Source organism: Sebastes fasciatus, chromosome 6, assembly GCF_043250625.1.
Source record: "Sebastes fasciatus isolate fSebFas1 chromosome 6, fSebFas1.pri, whole genome shotgun sequence".
Taxonomy (NCBI): Eukaryota; Metazoa; Chordata; class Actinopteri; order Perciformes; family Sebastidae; genus Sebastes; species Sebastes fasciatus.
In genome coordinates this window covers 2,005,520-2,026,332 of record NC_133800.1, presented here as the reverse complement: position 1 = coordinate 2,026,332, position 20,813 = coordinate 2,005,520, and the positions used below count along the sequence as shown (strand labels likewise).

General features: G+C 42.7%; 1 protein-coding gene across 3 annotated transcripts in view; it reads right to left on the bottom strand.

The window, feature by feature from the left end:
• fbxl17 (F-box and leucine-rich repeat protein 17) overlaps nucleotides 1–20,813 on the bottom strand; it is a 298,794-nt gene that overhangs the window by 53,030 nt on the left and 224,951 nt on the right. The window lies entirely within an intron of this gene.

Sequence of the window (20,813 nt, the reverse complement as noted above, 5' to 3'; positions counted from 1 at the left end):
GGGTTTTTTTTCCCACCCCATGCTTTTTGAAACATTTTAGCAAAAGCCGGAATATAGCTATTATTTATTCTTTTCCTTTACGCCTCCTCCCACATATTGTTTATACATGCACACTCCCACAGCTGATTCTTGCTCACACGTAAACACAAACACAAGCGTGCCAACAGCCAACACCACCTACACACGCACACCTACTGTAGAACCTGTTCACCCTCGGCATCTCCCTTCACAATCACCTCCACTGCAATTAATCAAAGCTTGTTCTTTTTCCTCCACGAGTTAAGCCTGTCACACTAACCTCTCACTCTTTCATCATCCCTCCCTTCTTAAAGAGCCACGCGGCGGACAATATGAGCCCTGCGGGGGCGGCGATATGACACGACGTCGACAGAAAGTAGCGGCCGTGGTTTAAATCATACTGACATGCAGATTTATCACTGTTTAACTTGTCCAAAGTGTCTCCTCTAGTTGGTGCAGATCTGACTGTGTGAGCTGGTTGGCTTTCCTCGGGGAGGGCCCAAAGTCCCAGCCAGGCTCAGCTCAGTTCTGTTCTGCTCAGCTCAGTTCAGCACACAGTCACTGCTACATCCACAGACATTTGCTCTATGTCTGTGTTCACAAAGGGTCATTTCCACTGTCAACACTTTTCAAGGCCAAGTTCTTGAGTTTGACTCCAGCTCTGTCACAGTCATGATCATATTAAAGAACTTGATATAAAATATTTGGTGGACAGTCTTTCTTATCCACTTTAACTAGAATTCAATTTGATCAATTTGAGCAAATAATGGTTTTACAAGTTACCAATGGTGGAAAAGTGAGTATGTACAGAGAATCCAATGCTGTTATCATTCCTCATCCCAGTTACACAAAATACAAGATAGTCATTTCGGGGGTTGTCCAAAGAACATTCTGGGTAGACAAGAAAGACTTAAATAAAGTGGATACAACAAAATGGTAAATTCCAACACTTTATCATAAAATAAGTGCTGGAATGCATCTATCATCTCAGGCTCATGATACAGAACAGTGTGACAGGCAGGCTACATTGAACACGTAACGTATGTGGAGAGGCTGCGGGAACAATACGCTTCCACTATAATCAATAAAACTGGATACACCAGGCGTGAGAGCAGCGTGCAAGTGGTGCGTAGACGCCACGGAGACCCGCTCTACAAATCTCAAATTTATATTTTTTACACGAAGTGTGCACAGCATTTTTACACAGAAATGTACCATGAAGTGTCAAAAACTACCGATATACAGGAAATGACTTGATGACTTCCAATTAGCATATTGGGAGTTTGTAGGGGTGTAAGAAAATACAATCACAATATTATGTTTTGTGATACTGTATCATTTCTCAAAAACACTATTGATTTTTAATTAATAGTTTACATGCAAAGATTAACTCAATCAATACTGTATTTCATTTACAAAGAGATGCTCCCTCTCAGTGTGTGAGCCCTCTCAAAGTAGTGCTATGATGTTGGATGTTACAGGGACTGTGATAAATGTAAATGCAGATCCCACTGTTCTCATTGCAAAAAAAAAGTCAACTTTTCTTTACTCATATTTTATGCATGGCGTTGTGTTATTTATACTATGACAGTTTTCCTCAAATTTGATTTTAAAAAAAGCACAATATATCACCTTGCTTACAGTATCGCAATATATCGCAGTACATTGAATCGTCACTCCTGTATCATGACACGTATCGTATTGCCAGATTCTTGCCAATACACAGCCCTAGCAGTTTGGTTTGTAGAGTTACATTATTATTTATTGTTTCCTGTCACCTGCATCCTGGGGTAATAGCTGACAAGAGAGATTGAAATAGCAGACTGAATGACAGGAAAATGATCAAAAGTAAATTAAAGAAAGAAAAGCTGAGCGATCAGAGCTTATTGTTTTACCATCTTGTTTTGCCTGTGACTCACACAACCCCATGCCGTATGTGCGCTGCAGGTGTAGCCAGTAAAAAAAGATACATTATGGGCCTTTCTCATAGAACGCGGTTTACGCTGCGCCGGCCGATAGGTTCGGCGCTCATCACAGTGCGCTGAACCCAGAGTTCAATCAGTTGAACTTTGGGCGCAGCGCAGCATGAGCTGAGTGCTCCACTGTGCTCACGCTTTGCTTTTTGTCATCTGTTGCTGCATCGTGCAAGCCATTGAAAATAATGTGTTTCATTCAATTTAATTCAATTCAATGGGTTTATTAGGTCAAGAGTAAAAAAGGTAAATTTTGTTCATGATGTCCACTGCTCGGAATTTCCTACCCTTCTTTCCTTCCTGCCCTTTACCCTTATGGACTCCACATTTAATTATGCAACTAAACATGTTAAAAAAATGTGACATGGAGGCTTCCAAACCTGACCCTTTAGTCTAGCTTTCCTGTTTTGTCTTTATCCTCTCAAAGATATTGCGTCTATAATGACCTACTTCATTTCTTTGTCTCTCTGCAGATAGTATTAATGACAATATAATGCAGTGTCTTTTATGCTTCAGTTTCTCACTATAAAGAGTTCCAGATACCATTGTTGTTAGTCCCCTGACAATCAGGCATAATTCATCAAGAATGCAGAGCACCTCCTAAAAAACACACACTGTACATTTACTGTACATGTGAGCTCACATGCATACACGTTTAAGTACTGCCACGCTGCAGTCTGAATGTGCATGATGGATGTGATGCTAAACTGCATCACACAGGACATTGTGGAGGGAATGGTGGTAGGACAGAAAGCAGGAAAAGAATAATGAAAAGAGAGTAAGTAAACCTGGCCTTGATGAGGGACAAAAGGCAGGACTGATACCAAGTCATGATTGATACAGTTTAGGGTAAGATTATGTGGATTAGGCCAAGTTAGGTGGCCTTGATTGAGGAGATTGATTAAGTGCAAAACATTTTTTGAATTGTTTATTCTGAAATGTTCCTCAATGGTTAACTGGTTCTTAACCTTCCTCTTTCCCCAGGGCTCGCTCAATCCTTTAAAATTTGAAAATGTGAGAACTGTGAGAAGCATTCATTCCCACAATTTTTGACAAAGTTGGAAGAGGTGTTTTTAAGATACTGCTCGTAACCCAGGGACAAAATAATAGTGTGGTGCCCACCCTTCCTTTCAGTAATCAATGCAATTGTCAAACTGCCTTCTCAAAGTGGAGATATGCATCATTCTATCATGTTTAATCAAAATCCAATGAGTGGTGCCTGAGATTTTGCAAGTGACGGATGGATAAACAAACAACCATGGAGAACAATTCTCAGTCGAAGACAGAAAGGGCCATTTGCCCACAGATACAGAGAGAAATGTGCATCGGCACAGTGAATCTTACAGCAGCGAGTGAGCAATTCAGAGATGGAAGGCAGCCGTGAAGGGAGGGGGGAGAAGGTAAGCAGCCTCGTTGTGCGGGGCGACAGGGGGTCTGCCTTTAGATGGATGGGTACCAGCTATTGATAAGGTCAGACCTCATTTGCGCCAGACCTTTTACATTTTGCGAAATGTTGGCCTAGCCATTGGACTGTCAGGAGCAATTCGTCCCTGTGAAAAATGGACTGGCTCATTGAAAACTGTGACTCCATCGTAAAAGCATGAGGCCCTGGCGCTGTGCTGCTACTGTAACTCGTCATATAAAATGCTCCCAGCCCAGCCCCTGCCTATTTCAAATCTCCACTACGCTGCTGTCTACAATCTGGCTAACTCCCCCTCCACATCATAGAAATATTGTCTCCATGTCAGGATTTTCTAGCCCTATTTTCCCCAACATCACAGGTTGTCATTTTGGCATTTTTTTCCCTCCAAAACCTATTCTCAGGTGCAACCCACCAGTTTTTCTTCCTCTGACTCATCTCCCCAGCTATTGCTGTCTTCCTATTTTCTGATTATAGCACAGAAAAGGTGTGAAAATCCCAGATGACAGTAAAAATAAAAACACAGCAGAAACAATGGGCCTTCATGTAAGAAAACAATCCACAGGGCTAATTGAATTAACCTGACAATCAGGCTTTCACAGCGACCATAAGTCAAGCTGCCCACGATGGTCAAGGTCAAATAAGGCAGAGTATCTGATGTGTAGCTGTGTGTGAGCATATCTATGTGGGTATGTATGTGTGTGACACAGTGGCAAGCCTGTGTTTAGTGAGATCTGTCTCATAATGTAACTAGGGGTAGCATATTAACCTAGCAGGGGCTAGAGAACAAGGGGGAAGAAAAAAAAAGGTGTGCAATCAGAGAAGTGCCGTGTATGGTCAGAGAGATGGCATCCGCCTACTCGTCATTTAACCCTTATTGACCCAAAGACTCTCATCATTCCTGTGTTAAACTAAGGTCAGCTACCACCATCAATGATACGCTGCACTTGCAAAATATCCCGTGATTCGTGTAGACATGTTCCACAGTTATGTGTTTTACAGTATGCTCTCATGTATTCCACACGTTTTAACAGGATTACCATCACCTCGTTATTCTTGCAGGTTTTCCATTTTTATGACTTAAGGCAACTATGAGAATGGGGCTTTACTTTTAAGCAATATTTCCAATCTATTTCTTTCACTTAGCTTGTGTGGCCTGTATGACAAAGCTATGCCTAAGTGGTAATCCATTTACTTGTGGAGGGAAACATTCAAGGCCCATTAATTTATGCCGTGGATGCTTATACCAGGGTAAAGCACATTTCCTAGACTGTCCAGCAGACGTTTCAGATGAGCATGGCATCTAATTTGTTTAAAAACCAGCCGATCCATGTCAGCTTTTAATTTAAAATACAACCACTTTTGATTAAATTGGACTTTGTGCATCACAAACAACCCCATATATCAAAGAGTAAAGGAATTCACTTTATTTCACTTTTTTTCATCCGTTCGTCATTAAAGTACATAAAAAGCTGACCCCTCCTACTCCTTTGAACAAGGACATATAACTTGAGTCCAGAGGACTGTAACTCCCTACACTAAGACACTAATCTGGCAAAGCTCCAAGGCACAGTAAAAGCAGCTTCCATAAAATAACGCTACCATCAGTGTTTCAGATATGCAATCCAATTGCATCTCATCAGCCTGCTGGTCACTTCCATAAAAGAGTGCTGTCTGCACAATTCCCAGAGTTCAGGGTTTATTCAACAGCATTTCTGAAAGGTTTAAGACACAACGGATCAACTGGCTTCACATAAGAAAATCCACCAGAGACGCTGTGCACCGAGCATCCACTCCCTAACAAGGTGAGTAAAGAGTTGGCCCGGCTTTGAGTGGAGGACATTTCAACCATATCCACCTTCACCAGAATTACAGATGTGCTTTCAGCTCTAATATGCCTATTCAAAAAAATATGCTGCAGCAGCAGCACAGAGCGGTAACGGTACACTGTCACAGAACAAAACGGCAGTGGCCAACTGAAGGTAATGAGAGGGCTGCGTGTTAAAGAAACACAGGGCACTGTAGTGACTTCTGTGAAACAGATGAAAACGCTGAGGGCACCAGTGTTGTCTTTGATGCTGTATAGAGGTGAGTGTCTTGCCAGGTAGAGGAAAGTAAGTCCTGTAATCCCATCCACCATAGGCCGCAGATGGCTAGCGTGACTGAGGTGGATACAGACCACGGGCTAATTGACATAACAGGCCAGATTGGTGAGTCTGCACAGCCTGGCCTCCCCATGTTTACATTGGAACTCAGTCACCATTAGTCATTAGGGGCGCAAGGAAGAACCAAATCGAGCGAGACGGCACTGTCATGGATCCATGCAAACATCATATATACACATGTATGAATATATTTCTTAAATTCTTTGTCAAAATCTCATTCTTGACAAGAGCCAAAACACAAAATAAAGCCTCAGTGTTCGACATTCAGGCACAGGTTTGCACCCAGTTAAACAAACCACAGTGTGTTTGTTGTTGCTAACTGGGGCAAAGTTTTATCACCATGTTAAGGTAGTAACTGCAAGCCAAATACAGTACCTGGTTGGGCAGGAAAAAAGAAAGAGGCCTTATCATACAGAGGGCCAGCTAACCCCTCTGGTTTTAACACTCTGCCACAGCTCGACCCTTTGGCACTTTATGAAAACTGTATTAAAAATGAAAACAAGAGTGATGGAAAGAACAAAATCTATTAAATCCAGAAAAACTGCTGCCATCTAGGTAACCACATACAGTTGTTCTTCCTGGCATCGTGTAAAGTTAATCATGCATGAAAATGGCGGAGACAGTCATTGACCAAATTCCAGCAATAAGCTCTCCATGTCAAATCATATTAGTGCAAACTGTATTCTACCAATTTTAATGTGAAATTATAAATGTTCTATCACCATGATTCTTAAACAACTTAAGCTGAATTCAAGCAGTAAAATCAAATTTCCATTCAGAGTTCAAAATGCTCTGAGAGAAGTTCAATAACTATAGAAAAAAAAGTTGTCTGAAGGCTAAAATTAATAGTCAGTAAGAATTGTGGGTAGGTTCCTCAGTGATTCTGCACTGTTTCCTGTGGGCATGATCTATTCCCGGCATATCATAAACTTGCACCGCACGTATCATATCCTTGATTCTGACTGGCCATGACGATAATATTGTCTTCTCCCGCATCTCCCTTTCCAGGCTAATAGCCTGCTAGCTCTAGCTCAGGCGGCTGGTCGACCCTGACTGCTGCCATATCAGGCAGAGACCTCTGAGCTGAAATCAATAGCCGGTGCTGAGGATAGAGCTTGTTTGTCACCCTGTCCCTGGTCTGTCAATCGGCATCCTCCATGTCCTCCATCTGCTGCAGCCACGTAACCCAGCTGTTGGGATGTCCATGACAGAGCCCTTGGAAAGACAAAATGTCAGATCATTTTCGATTAGGATGCTGCTAATTGCAAGATCCATTAGCTCAGATGTTTGTTAAGGGAGGCAGGCTGTAAAATGTGGATGTGGTTCTTTGTATACAATATGATATCTTGTCCAAGGCCTATCCAGGATAGACATTTGTAATATGCATTTATGCTTACATTTATTCATTATAAAATAGCATTTAGTACCAGTGGCGTCTGGTGACTCAACAAATTGGGGAAAACAGGAGGAAAACCAAAAGTTATTCCTCATATTTTGCACTTGCACCTCCATTATAGGTATGGGTGCCTTCAGAAAGTATTCAGACCCCTTCACTTTTTTCACATTTTGTTATGTTGCAGCCTTATGCTAAAATCGATAAAATTACTTTTTTTCCTCATCAATCTACACGCAATACACCACGATGACAAAGTGGAAACAGAATTTTAGAAATTTTTGCAAATTTATTAAAAAAGGAAAAACTGAAATATCACATTGACATACAGTAAGTATTCAGACCCTTTGCTATGACACTTGAAATTTAGCTCAGGTGCCTCCCATTTCCCTCGATCATCTTTGAGATGTTTCTCCATCTTGACTGGAGTCCACCAGTGTTAAATTCAATTGATTGTACATGATTTGGAAAGGCACACACCTGTCTATATAAGGTCTCACAGCTGATAATGCATATCAGAGCAAAAACCAAGCCATGAGGTCGAAGGAACTGCCTGAAGAGCTCAGAGACAGGATTGTGTCGAGGCACAGATCTGGGGAAGGCAACAAAAACATTCTGCAGCATTGAAGGTCCCCAAGAGCACAGTGGCCTCCATAACTCTTAAATGGAAGAAGTTTGGAACAACAAGGACTGTCACTAGAGTGGCCGCCCGGCCAAACTGAGCAATCGGTGGAGAAGGGCCTTGGTAAGGGAGGTGACCAAGAACCCAATAGTCACTCTGGCTGAGCTCCAGAGATCCTGTTTGGAGATGGGAGAAACTTCTAGTAGGACAACCATCACTGCAACACTCCACTGATCTGGGCTTTATGGCAGAGTGGCCAGATGGACATGAAAGCCTGCTTGGAGTTTGCGAAAAAGCACCTAAAGGACACTCAGACTGTGAGAAACAAGATTGTCTGGTCTGATGAAACCAAGATTGAACTGTTTGGCCTCAATTCTAAGCGTTATGTCTGGAGGAATCCAGGCACCGCTCATCACCTGCCCAATACCATCCCAACGGTGAAGCATGGTGGTGGCAGCATCATGCTTTGGGGGTGTTTTTCAGCGGCAGGAAATGGGAGACTAGTCAGGATCCAGGGAAAGCTGAACGGAGCAAAGTACAGAGATATTTTAAAGAAAACCTGCTTCAGAGCGCTCAGGACCTCAGACTGGGCCGAAGGTTCACCTTCCAACAGGACAATGACCCTAAGCACACAGCCAAGACAACACAGGAGTGGCATAGGGACAACTCTGTGAATGTCCTTGAGTGGCCCAGCCAGAGCCCCGACTTGAACCCAATCGAACATCTCTGGAGAGACCTGAAAATGTCTGTCCACCAACGGTCCCCATCCAACCTGACAGAGCTTGAGAGGATCTGCTTGTCGCGTCATACCCAAGAAGACTCGATGCTGTAATCGCTGCCAAAGTTGCTTCAACTCAATACTGAGTAAAGGGTCTGAATACTTACGTCGATGTGATATTTCAGTTTTTCCTTATTAATAAATTTGCAAAAATTTCTAAAATTCTGTTTCAACTTTGTCATTGTGGTGTATTGCGTGTAGATTGATGAGGGAAAAAAGTAATTTTATTGATTTTAGCATAAGGCTGCAACATAACAAAATGTGAAAAAAGCGAAGGGGTCTGAATACTTTCTGAAGGCACTGTAAGAAAAGCAATCACTGCAGCATCAGCGTGTATAATGTGTCACTAGAAGCCTGTCTGTATATATGTCTATGAGTTTACAGACTGCTGCACCGCGTCCTTCAGGGCTGCTACAACAAGCTAACTGATGCACTAGCTAACACTAGTAGCTAGCTACATCTCAATAAACAGGCATAAATAAAAAGGATTCGTTTTGTTATGTGTTTTAAAGTAGTTCACAATTTACACGTTATAATTCATTTCCTGATGAGCTGCTGTCTGATAGTTTACTGCCAGTTCATTAGGTACTTACAGCATGGATGTATAAAGAGAACTACAGTGGTAGAGACTGAAGAGGACATTTGGACATCATCATTGGACCAACCCGCTGTCAATCATGTACTCTGATGGTTGTTGATTGGTAACCAGATAAGGGAGGTCAACCTCCCTTGGAACATGTTTTGACGTGTTTTGGCCAATCACAGACAAGCATGAAAAGAATTAAATGCATTGAGTTGATAGAAGACGTCCCACCCCAAGGGAGGACGGAGGGTGCTCGACCTCCTCTACCCCCCACGATGCCCAGAATCACACACAGGCTGCCCTTTCCCCTCTGCCCTGCAGGTTTGCTGTTGACGCATTTTAATCAGGATTTAAATAATGGATTTTTTTTCCAAAGAAGAGAGAAAAACTATTTTGTAAATGATACTGAGATTTGGTAATGGTTTATTTCAACCAATTACTTTGTTTATATTTTGATCTCCCTCTTGCCTCTCAAAAAAATAGAGGAGGAGCAACCACCTCTTTGGACCAGCTTCCACTGGTTAGTACTGTCTAAAGTCAGCCTATTATTCAGTAATGCAAATCAAACATACTGCTGGTAAATTGCTGTCGTTAAACAGGAACACTACCCAGTAATTTCTGAAGTTGGGTCAGTCAGACATTCCCAAACCCGAAGACCATTCTGGAGAAAACAACGGCTGATCCCTATGACCTCACTCATAATCTGAGGGAACACTTCACCAGGTCAGTCATGCAAAATCTCACCAGAAAATCTGAATGAGTTAAATGTAAGGCTTAAAACATTGTAGAATTCACATGTAAACACTGAACACCTGTTCATTCTTTTCATTATTCATCAGAAAAAAATATGGTTATCTACTGTAACCATAGTTCTATGAGTACAGGTTAAGCCATTGAACAGGGTTCTACAGGATGAACGCCTAATCTAAAGTACAGTACGTCAAAGAACTTCAATTTTGAATCCACATGCTCTGGCAACCATGGTGATCCTAATCAACCTTATACATAGGGGCTGCCCTTATTAAAGGCCAAGGATCATCCCACTCCTCATCCACAATATCTGACTCATTATAGGGTTCTCCGTGTGATGATTATGTAATGGACCAAAATGGCAGGTCTTTCAAAAAAAGTTAACAGATTCAAGTAGGGATGCACCAATACCACTTTTTTTCAGACCGAGTACAAGTACAAGTACTTACATTTGGGTACTCTCCGATACCGAGTACCGATACGAGTACTTTTCTGTGCCAAAAGACCCTCGTTAAAAGCCAGCTGGGGGGTGTGAGTCCCGCATACGAGGCGGTGCGCCGCGACCGGCTGTAGGTCGGCTTGGAAAGGCTCGGGGCGAAGGTGGCTCACGGCCGCAGCCTTACAGCGCTCCCCTCCCGGACCTTGCCGCAACGTGGACAAAGGGCTCACTGCACCATCTCTCCCCGCCGTGGACGGCCCCCTGGTCCTGGTGCGACTGTCAACCGGGACAGACTGTCCTCAGTGCCGCCAGATCAGGGCTCGGCCCACGTAAAAGGCGTCAGGGGTCTGCGGCGATGTCGGCAACCCACCCGACTCTCTTGAAACACGGACCAAGTAGTCTAACGCGCGCGCGAGTCAGAGGGTGCAAGCAAAACCCTGTGGCGCAATGAAAGTGAGGGCCGGCTGAGGTGGGATCCCGGCCCAGCGCACCACCGTAAAGTGGTTTTCGTGCCGTTGTATCGGAGCCGTTTTGCGAGTACAAGTACATGAGCACAGTATTGGACCTGCTACCTGATACTGGTATCGGTACATCCCTAGATTCAATTCATATAGTGTGCTTTCACAAAGTAGTCTCTACTCCCACCTTTGTGCTGCAATTGGTCAGTTGTTCATGAGACATGAGTTAAGTAAAGAAAAGAGAAGTTGACAAGTGTAGCACCTCTCTTTAAAGTTGATTTTAACCCGAAGCGTCATGAGGTGTTTGCACAAGAAAGACAGCAGGCTCTTCAGAAAAGTTGCTTGTGCTCAGAGGTATTTGGAGGTGGCTGCAGGCACTTTGAAAGAATTGATAAAAAAAAAAAAAAGAAGACACTGGCCAACAGCTTTAACAGCTCATTTGAAAGGGTGTCAAGAACCACCAGCAACTCTACTTATCACTGGATGCTGGCACCTCACTCCCTGTAGGAAATGCTTCAGCAGAGTGGATGAAAACCAATCTCTCCTTGAACCCAACATTAGAACAGATTTCTGGCACATGGCAATTGATAGTAGAATGTGACAGACTCCTCTTTAATAGAAGCTGAACAAAGGAGAGCACAGATCCAATGGAATCAACTCTTCTCTCCTTCTGCAACCACTGAAACCTCTCTGAAGGCAGCACTGCATTCGCTTGACTCGGATTAACTCAGTGGGAGACTATCCTTGACGCACCTGCCAGCCCCTCTCAGGGTCCAAGCCTCAAGGAGCTGCCCCAGGTAACACAGTTCACCTGAGAAAAACCTCCTTGATATTTGGGGATTGATCGAGTGGGCCGGTAGTAGCTGAGTCCACTGTGGCTCTCACATTGGATGGCAAATGGTGGGGTGAGTGTTAGAATATGCTCTTTTGTGAGTTCTGAAGGTCATCCCAGCCATAAAAAAACACTTTTTGTGGACCTGAGGATACTGGAAGAATTTTCTTATTTTTACATAATAAGTTCTTCCTGACTATATACTATGGTCAGTTGTTGGCCTTCCTTAAAGTAGGCACAATGTTTTTGACATCATTGGGCAAAAATTCCAAAATAACCTTTCAGCATATTGTAATTCAAGTGTTCTGAGAGATAACTAGACTTCTGCTCCTCCTCATGGCTCTGTTTTCAGGCTTTAGGAAATCTAGTCTGTGACGGAAGACTTTGACCAATCACAGGTCATTTCAAAGAGAGAGCGTTCCTATTGGTTGTTCATTCAACGGAGGCAGCTGTCAATCACTTGCGAACGGTCAAACTAGGCAGCGCTGATCAAATATGAATCAATATTCTGTATCTATATGCTTATTTCTCGCCTCAAATGTTTTCAGAAACATCTTGTAGTATACTGTTTAGCTGTAAAATGAGAAAGTGTGCTCCGGCTGGTGGACGGTGTTTGGTATTCCCTCAAGTGTTCTCAACATGGCCACAAACTCTCTCATTTTACAGCTAAACAGTACACTACAAGATGTTCCTGAAAATATTTGAAGAGAGAAATAGGCATTAAAGAAACAGAATATTGATTCATATTTGATAAGTGCTGCCTAGTTTGATCGGAGTTCGCGAGTGATAGACAGCTGTTCAGAGATGGCAAGGCTCCAGCTCGGCTCTGATTGGTTGTTTTCCTCCGGTCTGTGAAATCTTGCAGATGTCATTAGGAGCACCGGAAGACACCGGAGGACACAGAGGCACATGATTTTTTTTCAGATTACATGTCTCATGCACTACTGTCAGGATATAGTGACCGTATTATATTTGCTCCATTTCTACCCACTGCAGCTTTAATTTGCGTTCAGAAAGTCAAGCAAATTTTCACCATACCTCAATCACACAAATATAGCTGCTGTACAATTGTGCGATCTGTGTTGATTAGCCCCAAACAGCCAATGTACAAACTGTACAGACGTTATATGTAAACTAAAGCACCAACCATGTGTATGGGAGTGTCCAATCTCCAGGATTTACCTCCAATACCTCTCCCTTTTCCTCTCTTTTCTGTATGTTTATAAAACAACTCATAAAGCGCAGGAATACGCTAATTCTTTCACTTGCATCTAATCGCGCCCACTCACGTGTGTCCATTGACTTGTCTAACTCCTTTAGGAGCAGCCTCCAATGAGCTACAAAGGCCTAACATGATTTGCTGAGATGAGTGGGATGAGTGGTGAAACATACAGAGTCTCATTAGAGGGCAAAGACTTTGTGAACTCAAACTGGGATATCAAGTCAGTTGATAATTTTACAAGCGAGTGCCTCGCTCTTAATGAAGTGATGTGACCTTAAAATATTTGCCGTTATAGTGGATTTCACTTTATATCACTCACGCACACAGCTGCTCGTAAGCATCTTAAATCATAACCCTTGACCCCTGCTATTACATAAGAGGGCCGTTAGACTGTCACGTATATTTTATGAATTTGTACAAAGGTTTTATGGAACTGACCTCTAAAAGACGGAAAATCTGTGAGAACTCTTTGGGAAGCGTTCGTTAAAATGTGACTTTGGATACTACCGACACTGAATCATCTGAGTCATTTCACTGTTTGTGTTTCTATCTCAGAGCACATGTGCAAACACTCAAACGACATGCACGCACGCACACACACAAACACACACGGAGAACTTGCCATGCTCAGAGCATATGGTGGATATTTAATATATTTTCCGAATGTCAGCGAAGCCTGTTCACAAGTGTCACCACCAAATCCCTGCTGGGATTTTAAGAAAATAAAAAAAATCAGCCAAATGAAACCAAATGCAGAGCTTCACTTTCGACCTCACCATGTGGAGGAGACTATTAAGGGAAACTAGTCTGCGAGAGATGGAAAAAAAACATATGAGGAAATATTGATATGCGAACAAATGTGAATCAAGTAGAGCCTTTTTTCTTACAGCGAGGCACTTCAAGGCACACGCGCGCGCGCACACACACACACACACACACACACACACACACACACACACACACACACACACACACACACACACACACACACACACACACACACACACACACACACACACACACACACACACACACACACACACACACACACACACACACACACACACACACACAGATCTCCTTGCATGCATATAACATGGACATTCCCTTTCATTAAGCCTCCAATTTCTCCGGTCACAAGAAACATTTCAATGAAGTCTCTTAATTAACATGCACACCGATTAGAATGTCATGTTTCAGAATGTGCAGCAATCTGTCTTCCTGTCACTCCCTCCCTCACACACACACACACACACACACACAAGCCTCCCAGCCAGTGACTTAATGGTTTTTTTCACCTGCACTTAGCAATGGACTGTGGTCTGTGAATAATAAGTGGGAAGAAAGAGTAAAAACATGAGAAGGGGGAGACGGAGTGGGAGTGAGAGCGAGAAAGAGATGTATTTCATGGTTTGACTGTCAATGTAAATGCCATATTCTATTGAGCATTTCATACTTCTGCCCCTATTTCCCCTAACTCTACTTTATTGATGCATGTACGGGGAGTACAGTGTTTCTCAGCAAACAGCCAGGACTGATATTAATGGATGTTGTCTGCGTAGGCCTACTTTATAATTGACTGAATAGCAGGGGAAAATGGAGGCAGGCACTGACAAGTCATTACAACCTTTTTGACTTAACAATAGAGACACAAACACAACACCACTTTCAATGTATTCTCTCCATACAAGATGTAGCCGGCTTCACTCTTCTCCAATCCAACATAATGCCTTTTCTCTGGCAACATGTAAAGGTCTTGAGGAAAGAAAGGCTGTGTGCTTCTGTATATTTGTGAATAGGTATGTATACATTCATTGTATTAGCCAGAAGCCAAGGCCACTCAGAAACTTCTGAATGTACTCAGAGGACTGGAGAAATAGGTGTCGATAAAATGCGTCTCATGCCACAATGGAGGCGCGCTCGCTGCATTCCAATGGGGCTGCTTCGTTGAGCACCTGCGGCACAGCGCAGTCATACAGAGCGGAGAGGCACTCAAAACAATCGGCGAGCCCGTGGGTCTGGCAAACATAATCTTTAGAGACGGAGGAAGGAAAATACACATGCACAATTACAGCTAAGAAATGAGGATTCATTCTCATTAGTGCTGGAAATACACCGCTAATGTCTGTGTCTTGTGTGTTGGTTGAGTGACTGTACGTGCTGGCGTGGTCATGTATGTCTCTCAAACGTTACAGTTGAAAACACATCACGCTGTTTTTCAGATGAGAGCTACAATTTCCATCCCATAAACTGTGTTGAGACTGCAGATGGAAGAGAATAATCGACTATGTCATAGCCTATAACCAAACAATAAACAGAAAAACACAAAGCCAATGTTTACCTGAGCTCCCCAGAGCATGTCTATCGGCATGAGGCAGAATCCCAACTGCCATTCCGGTGAGCTTATAGCTCTGTAAGCCTGCGTATCTGCGTGGGTGTGTGTTTATGTAAAACCTCCCATGAGGTATAATGTAGACTAATAAGAAGTAATAAAGGTAATGTTGACCTTGTAATACAGTAGCTGGTTTCCTGCCAGCCCGTGGGCCTGAAAGGATGTCTTTGTGTGATATAGGGTGCTGTTTAGGCAGATCACTTGAAGGGTTAAATAATCCAAGACCAAAGAAGACCTTTCTGTTCTGTTGTGTAGCATTGGCTATATCTATTACCATAATGAATCTATTACCAACATTTTTTTTTTTAAAAACTTGTTCTTACGTTGTTTGAATGTCATGTCATCAGATCATCGGTTTACATCATTGTAATGTGAAAGTTACATTATCGCACATTAGTGTTGTCACGATACCAAAATTCGGACTTTGATACGATACTGAAACGATACCTCAGCAAAATTCTAAAACATAGATGGAATAATAGATGATAGAACATGGAATTTAAAATATTTTTTTTATTAATTAAAAATGTTTAAATTTAAAAATGTTTTCATTAAACAAAATGAAATGGTATGCAGTAATCTGATGTGAAATACTTAAATTCATGTTATTTCTTTGATAGTTAATTTTATATTTGCAATTATTTTTGATAATGCACACGTTTACATTTCATCTGTGTTCTTCTGTTTTTCTTATAATTTATCTATTATCTTCTATTCTAAAATGGAACAACTTTTATTTCTCCCGGGGATCGATAAAGTATTTCTGATTCTGAATTTACTTATTAAATAGTGTTTAATAAAGATTTTTTTCATAAAACAGCTGGTACATTAGTAACAGTTAAGGCAGAGAGTGGTACTAACTGGTGAAAAGATGCACCATCACTAAACGCTTGTGGCCTCTCACTTGCAAGGCTACTCTGGTTAAGAGCAGAGCGGCATGGCAGCATCTTCAGGTGTCTTAATACTGGATTTCTTATGTTGACAATTTCATCCTGCAATACAACGTTTTTGCTAATGAATACTTTTTTTGTAATTTACCACTAAACTAACACAAACTTCTGCTCACACCAGACACAGGGAACAGAGTACGGTCAAATGCATTCCATACCCTGGATTATGCAGAAATATTGTGGATCTGAGGATGAAGAATGGTGGCTGGCCAACTCATTACGCACCTTAAGAAATCTTGTTTTAACACATCTTGTGAGCTGGTATTTTACGGGAGTAAAAATGAGCAGTAAATGTCTTTAATCTCAGGGGCAGTTGGTTTCTCACGTGTTAACAGCTGATAGTTGTCATATTGGAACCCTATTGGGTTACGAAAACACCACCTGGCTTTCTCATTAAAGACACTCGTGTCATTGGCTTTGACCAAACTTAATCTTAATTTAACTTTAAAATTAAAACAAATAAATAAATTCAACTTAATTTTTTAGCCACTGATGGCTAAGTATGGGCAGAAGCAGGCAGCTAAAGATCCATTCTTAGTAGTGAATGGCATCCCCTTGGAGCCTGGAGATTGGAGCAGTAGAAGACTGAGAGTTCACTGCATCAAGTTCAGACAAAAGTAATCAACTTTCCATCAAGACAAAAAGTCACTCCATGTTACATACTAGTAATTACTAACAGTAAAATATTTGGAGGAATGGTCAGATGATACACAAAGAAACTATAATATTAGCATCAAACAAAGCTTTGCTGTTTGTACTGGAGGCTGCATGATAATGAGGCAGAAAAGCAAGGTCGAACTGCGCTGTGATTTCTCGCTAAAGGTTACACGCCTCTACGGGACAATACAGCAGATGAATATTCTATCTGCAGAGGTAGGCAGCCTTGAAGCAGTGAACTCCAGCAGCAGAGATGTTCAAACACTATTCATTGTTTGCTCTCCCGAGCTCATCTTTTCATGCTTCATCTGATTCCTCCCTGGTGTCTCTGGGGCCCAAAGCCACAGAGCCTAACCATGAGCTTTGAATGGCCTTGAAAGTGGAATAGAAAATGGTTGGATCTACTGTAGCCCCTTCGTGCCCTCCACATTGTACTGACTCCTGGTTGAAATAAAACTTGTGCATGAAGGTTTTACAAAAATTTCACTTTCAGATACTTAAACTCAAACCTACTTAACCTCATACCGTAGTCTACCTGTGCTTTAATTAGTTTTACCTCACAATTTCAAGAATGCCCTCAACCAGCCTTAAGGCCCTGACACACCAAGCCGTGAGAGAAATCACTCTGATTGGCGGTTCAGCTTAAACAAATCAGTGCACGAGAAGAGAAACGGAAGTGAAGAAAGCAAGCCAACGAGTAAAGTCAAGAGGACAAACACAGACGGGCTCTTCTCATTTTTCATCTACATCTCATCTGATCATTCCAACACACGGATGTTTTCCCAACAACATGAACATCTGGAATGAAGCTAAGTGGTGAGAGAGAGTGGTGTGAAAATGGTCAGCAAACGCTGCTTTATTTTGTGTAGGTATCATAACAATGTCATGTATATCTGCAGTCCTCTATCTTCCAGTCTCCCTTTTTGAATGACAAATACAGACTAACCCCGCCTGCTGGTGTGGAGAGTTATTTCATATCATGCAGGCGGAGAACGTATGTGGTAGTTGGCCTTCAGCTGTAGTCTTTGCGGTGTGTTCGAGTGCAACCTTTTGGCCAAGACCAAGGCAACGTGAGGCGACGCAACTGGTGGCCTTTGTCGCCGCTAGTTCTTTGATGTCGACTCGGTGTGTCCCCAGCTTTAGAGAATACTCCGAACAGGGATGCTAATTTAGAATTGGTTTTCTGACCGATAGCCGACCCTCGTTAACCGATCATTAACTGTTAACCAACAAGATTAGTGTGTTGCATGCAGCGGTGCTGTGGTTTTAGTGCCTAACAATCCACCCAGCTGCAAAAACAACCTAATGCACAAACAGGTTGAATCCATCCTGTACTGTCAGTGGATGAACATGTACAGTCCCCAGTTCTTCCATCCGGGAGAGTTACTGTAACAGCCCCGATGTTGCGTGCATTGTCGTTGACACATGCAGCCACTTGTAAGTCTGCACCAAATCCTTTAGTTTAGCTGCGAGGCTGTCAGCTGTGTGTCTAGCTGGCGTAGTCTGTCAGGGTTTCCACCACTGTATTGCGAGCCCGGCGGCCCGCCATGTGAATGAGGGCGAGCATAAAGTTAGCAGTAACGTTAAAGGTCTGCGAACATAGCAGTGCAGTGACTGTATAGTTTATTTGTCTGTTAATAAATGCTACAACTCTCAAGACCCAAACCAAGTTCCCGTGTCTTGCTGGCCACCTGCTGATTAAAGTGAAGGGGGTTAGCCCAGAAGCTAGCAACAACTTTGGCCCAGCCTCACTTCAGGTGGGGTGGCCTTTAAGGTGGACCAGCTATTTTCATTTAGCGACAAGCCACTCCGAGATATGCCCAGCTTTTAAAAAAAAAAGTTTAACATAAGGGATAATATACATCAAGCTGGTATTCACAACAATAACCCTCTAGCTGTACATTATCTCGCTTATTACACAGCTACTTACTGAAGAAATCAATCATTTCACACAAAAACGGTCTGCCAGAGTCCGACATCAGAACTGTGCCCACAGCAACGGTCTGTTATACATAGCAACGGTCTGTTATAAACTGGAAAAACAAAGTTCGGAAACTTGTGTTTGGTGGATTATTTCTCTGTTGTCACAATGCTAATGGTCATTGTATTTTACATCGTTGGAAAGCCTGTTTATTTAACTTCGCAATGATGTCCAACTTGTAAGGATCATGCATTTGTGGGATGAGCAGCACAGCTGATTATGTGGGTAGCGCCCAAGAAAAATTTCCCAAAATGCTCCGTCAATGGTAAACAATGTATTCTCCTGTTGGTATTGACTCTTGTTTTGAGTTGTTTGGTGGATTGGATGTTTGAACTCTCTATCAGTAGGATCACAAGGAACAAACAAGACATATTGGCAATTTTACACTCTATTCATTTAATACAATATGTCAGGAGCCTCAGTAGTGGTGGAAGATCCATACGCAGACACAACAGCCTGGCACCTCCTCCTCATGCTGGTCACCAACCTGGTCACACGTTACTGTGGGATGGCGTTCCATTCCTCAACCAGAATTCGTTGCAGGTCAGCCAGCGTGGTTGTGTTGGTCACTCTAACACGTACAGCACGCCCAAGCTGATCCCACAAGTGTTGAATTGGGTTGAGGTGTGGACTCTTGGCAGGCCGTTCCATTCTCTCTACTCCCACATTGTGGAGGTAGTCTGTGATAACCCTGGCTCTGTGGGGGTGAGCGTTGTTTCTTGGAGGATGAAGTTAGGTCCCAGATTGTGGAGATATGGGCTCGCCACTGGCTGCAGAATCTCATCCCGATATCTCACTGCATTGAGATGGCCTTCAATGATGACAAGCCTTGTTTTGCCAGTGCGGGAGATGCCGTCCCACACCATGACACTGCCCCCACCAAAAGCTGTTACTCCATCGGTTCAACAATCAGCATAGCATTCTCCTCGTCGTCTCCATACTTTGACCCTGCCATCCAACTTTCGCAGACAGAACCTGGACTAATCACTGAACATGACATTCCCCCACATGTTCAGGTTCCATTGTCTGTGTTGTTGACACCAGCGCTAATGGGCCTGACGGTGAAGGGCAGTCATTGCGGGCTTCCTGGTAGCCTCATGACAATACACTGTTTACCATTGACAGAGCATTATGACAAATGTTTCTTGGGCGCTACTCACATAATCAGCTGTGCTGCTCATCCCACAAATGCTTGATCCTTACAAGTTGGACATCATTGTGAAGGTCAATAAACAGGCTTTCCAACGATGTAAAATACAATGACCATTAGCATTGTAACAACAGAGAAATAATACACCAAACACAAGTTTCCGAACTTTGTTTTTCCAGTATACATAGCAACGGTCTGTTATACATAGCAACGGTCTGTTACACATAGCAACGGTCTGTTATACAGAAATAACAGACCATAGAACATCGTGATTGACCAATCAGAATCGAGTATTCAACAAAGCTGTGTAATAATATTTGTTGTTAACTGTTTTAACTGATAGCTTTAATTAATCGGTCAGAATTATTGTCGGTTAACAGTTAAACTGTTAAATATTAACATCCCTACTCCTAAACATTTGTGATTTCACCTGTTGATTTTAGAACGTGATAAGTGCAGACACAAATAGTACTTTTAAAAGTATGTACTCACTCACTCCTTATTCAGCTTGACCTGGTAATCTACAATCAGTTTTTCTCTATGCCCGATTTATTTTGGCTCCACACACTGCGCAGCAAACATTAACAATAAGCATATAGCCATGCAATCAAACACGCTCAAAGATGAAACTCAGACACATGAGCAAAAACACAAACAGGCCTCCCAAGTGTCTCTTTCTTGCGTCTGGGTGTCGGGCATATAATTGAGGGCTTACAATGCGCTCCCCTTCTGCTAAGCCTTGCTATCTATCAGGCCACACACTGCTCTCACAAACTGTTCTCCGCTGGTACATATCTGATTAGGGCTCCTCTGTAAATGAAGCTTTACAGGACACACCGATAACAGAAGGAGAGAGGAGACGAGGAGGAGAGGGAAAAGAAAGATTACAATATGTAAAGAGGAAACGAGGCGTGGACAGACTTGAGTACCAAACAAGAACATGGAGGTGGAGATGAATGTGGGAGGAATGTGATACTACGATGAGACGGAGAGGTAGAGTGAGGCCGTGACATGCCGCCATGGCAGAATC